A 4,352-nucleotide genomic window follows, 5' to 3' on the forward strand; every position below is an offset into this window, starting at 1 on the left:
CTTGTTTGAAGTCTATCTCTCTATCTCTCTATCTCTCTATCTCTCTCTCTCTCTCTCTCTCTCTCTCTCTCTATCTCTCTATCTCTCTATCTCTCTCAATTGATTTTGATTTCAATTCAATTCTTGGCATGAGAAAACATACATTTATATTGCTAAAGCAGAGCTGTGCTACATTACACATCTTTACTTCTCTCTCTCTCTCTCTCTCTCTCTCTCTTACTCTCACTGCCTGACAGCTGGAGTGAGAGACTGTGTTGGACTCTCCACTGTGTGAGCCCCCCTTACACGCGCACACACACACACACACACACACACACACACACACACACACACACACACACACACACACACACACACACACACACACACACACACACACACACACACACACACACACACACACACACACACACACACACACACACACACACACACACACATACAAATACTGCCTTCCTACTCTAGTGGCTCTGCAGAGTGCAGACCCCCCCCCCTCTCTCTCTCTCTCTCTCTCTATCCTCCCCCTACCTCCTTCCCTCACCACATCGCCTTCATTCCTATACGTCCCTACATCGACTGCATTATCATGGACCACAGCCAGGATGTGTTTTACTTTCATTTTTTTTGGTCTGTCTGTCTGTCTGTCTGTCTGTCTGTCTGTCTCTGTGTCTCTTGGATCATTGTAATCCTTCATGCTATCATGTGGGTCGTTGTCACCACAGTGGTCTTTATATTGTGACAGCTTTTGAGATTATGCTCAGTTTATTTCTCTCTTTCCCTATATGTGCTTATTCTCTCTGTCACTCCCCCCCCCCCCCCCCCCCATCTAGACTCTGTCTCCCTCTCACTCCTCTTCGCTCTGAAAGCCTGTTATTAGTGTGTGCTTGGCTCAGTCGCATGCAATTCCTTTCATGTCTTATAACATATGTCTCGTTTTTGTGTGTTTGAACGTGTGTTTTTTTTGCATGTGTGTCCTCGATCATGCTGTCTCTTTCTCGGTGTGTGTGTGTGTGTGTGTGTGTGTGTGTGTGTGTGTTGTGCCGTATTCAGTCAGTATTGTGTGAACTCTTTACAGACTTGTACTGTATGTCCTTGTAGCCTTTTGTTTTTGCTCTTCATACCTTCAACCTTCTGAATTTGATTATTAAGACACACACACACACACACTGACACACATACACACGTGCGGACGCATGCACACAATGCATAGACAGGCACACACTTGCAGACATGGCTCGTAAACATGGAAGGCGATGGCCAGGCGGGAAGGGACTGGATTCATTATTGTATTTTCACATATCCTGGAGGGATGTCCCACAGGCGATCAGTTACTGGAGTGAAGCATCGTCAGTTCCCCTTTAAACCTCCCTGAAATCCATCTGTTTCTCTCTGTCCATGTCCCCTTTCTCATGACTGCGTGGTGGTGACACACGCCACAACTCCCACGGCATATAAGGGAAACATTCTGTCCGTCTGGGAGGAAATTAAACAGTTTGCCTTTCAATCATCGGTTTTCCCCAAACATGTGTCTGGTTTTCAGCAGGCCAGTATTCAGCAATGACGGGAACGTTGTTGAGAATTATTTGAAGCTTGTGAAATCCATAGCATTTGTTGAATTCATCCTCTGTATTGACACAGTGCTATCAGTGGTATTGATTTTGAATATCACTCAGCAATACTAGCACGTACGCAAGAGAGAAATTACAATGTAAAATCACAAAGAACAAGGAAAATGGTTCACAGTCAAATCCTCCAGTGTTACAGTAAAGGCATGCAGGTCTATAGAAAAATGTAATTGTGGGATATTCCTGGGCGGGAACCCCTTTTGGTCTTATAACCCTTCTGGACGGGGAACCCCTCTTGGGGTTCTGTACAGTATTCAAAAATTATAAATATTTGAAGTTTTTCAGAAAACTTGGGTCTGGGTTTTCAAGCCATTTTTTTTAATCGGCCTCAGTCCAAAATGGGTTAAAATTGACAAAAAAATCTGTATTTATGTGAATTTGACATTTGCAGTGGAGAGGCTTCCAGAGCACAGCAAATATATCTTTATCAGATTTGAATGGTAGACATTTTACATTGTTGTACAGTGTACATCTATAGGAGCTTCCTACACTCACACTGTGCAGTTCCATTCTGCATGTGTCTCCTTTTCATATGAAAAACAAGTCATGTTGTTTAGGTTTAGGTTATGGACTATGCAAATATCAAAAGTTGTCTGTGTTATAGTGCACTACCTTTTCATTGTCTCCACCAGGCCGAAGGCATGGGGGGAGAGTATGTTTTGCACTCCGTCCGTCCGTCCGTCCGTCCGTGTGTCCGTCCGTCCGTGTGTGTGTCCGTGAGCAGCTAATCTCCGGCACCGTTAACCCGGTCGATGCCAAATTTTGCACACACACTCCCTGGATGCCAACGATGAACCTCTGCCCCAAAATTTCCAGAACGGCCTGTTCTAACGCCACCAGGAGGCCGCTTTGTGCAAAACAAGTTTTTGCACAGTACACCTACAGATTTTGTCAAAACATCGCGCAAATTGGTACACAGTCTCTCTAGAGCCATTCAACGAAACGGGTCTTTCAGATTTCTCAGACTCCATCCTGATTGGTTAAGATTGGCTTCCAAAGTTCATAGGAGTGCTCAGTTTCAAACAAAATGCTGCAAATCATGAACACATCGCGTGATTTCCGTGAAATTGTGCACGCACATTCCCACTAGGCCGAGGAAGAAATGCCACATGAACAATTTCAACTCAGCCTCAAGGTGGCGCTATAACTGGCCGAAAAGTGTTTTTACCTCTAACTGCACGGATCTGTGGATAATTTACTTTTGTTGCCCTTTTATCCAACCACCAGATGAAGGCAAGCTGCAATGTCCTACATTCCTATCCTGGTGGAGACCTGTGCCCAGAAGGGCACTTTTTCTAGTTTAAATCTGAGATTGTGAAAATGGACCCAAATGGACACACAGTGTTAAAGTGGAATGTGACACTTTGAGGTTTGACCATTTAGCCGTGTATATGATTTTAACCCCTACCCACACTATTTAGCATTGAGCTTTAAAAGATAAACAAAGAAAAAGAGAGAATATTTCTACATTTCAAGTGGTTAAACTACGGGCGCACAGAATGTTTTGCAGTGTGATGTGCTGTGAACTTGCAGATCAGCTGTGTGGTTAAATGATATGTGTATTCTCGTCCCTCCTGCCTTTCTTAGCTCTTCTCCAACACACAGCAGCCTACTATGTATGTGTTCTTTAATTAAAGGGGATGGAGAGATGGGAAGAGAGACATGGAGACATACAGAGACAGAAGCATACTGTAGTTACCGTGGGAATGCGTGCCTGTCACCAAATATCCAGTCTATACATTTACACACGAAGTACGTAATAGAAACGATTGTGGTGAGCTGTAGCAGCTGCCCCCCCGTCCCCCCCATCCCGTCCCCTCCCCCCTCGCGGGATCTGATGACTCCAACTCCCACGTTGCACCTGTTCGCTGCCAGAACAGAGGGACTTTGTGTCGTGTGTGCGGAGTTCTAATTACACACACTATCTCTGTTATTCCCAGCTTACCCCACCCACAATCACAAACCATCATCTGTTGTCGAGGGCGAGACAAATGTTTGCAACTTTCCTACATGTTGACACCTTAAGACTGACTCATTGATTCATGTTAGAGCAGTGATGCTCAGCAGACATGTATGAACATACACATTTCTGTGGTGGCATGATGCATCTCCGGTGGTGGTGGTGTTGAGGCGGTGGGTGGAAACTGCTTCTTTGTCTATTTCTCAAGTTAATAACCATTTCAAAAGTGGTTAATGCACATGGGGGTTCCGTCAGAGGCTCACACCGACCGAGCTCGTTTGAGCGATGGCGTCTTTCCTTCCCTCTAACCGGACTAATAACAGCAATCATTCAGACAGTCCGCCTCTGAAACAGCAGCAGGACCAATCATCACCGCTCTGTTGCCTCTTCGCTGTCCCTCTCTCCGCTCTCACATCCCCCCTCCCCAACCCCACCCCCTTCCTCCTCCTCTTGATTTGTGTTTTACTTTCAGGTCTTGATGTTTCCATTAGTGCGACTCCGGCTGCAGCAGTTTGTAGCAAAGGTTCCCTCCCACTCAGCCCTCCCACACACAATTACCGCTGTAGAAGCCCAGTGCATGCTAAATCGTCGCCACTGAAGTGTTGCCATTGGGTGGGATTCACTTCTGTCACTCACTGCTATTACGAATACTATTAACCCCACAAGACCCGGATATATTTCTATTTGCAAAAAAGAGATTTCAACCTTACAACTATGTTGTACTACTAGGACTTTGCAGAGGAAATTATGTTAAAAAAAAAACATTA

Source organism: Protomyctophum parallelum, assembly GCF_964188405.1.
Source record: "Protomyctophum parallelum genome assembly, chromosome: 4".
Classification (NCBI taxonomy): domain Eukaryota; kingdom Metazoa; phylum Chordata; class Actinopteri; order Myctophiformes; family Myctophidae; genus Protomyctophum; species Protomyctophum parallelum.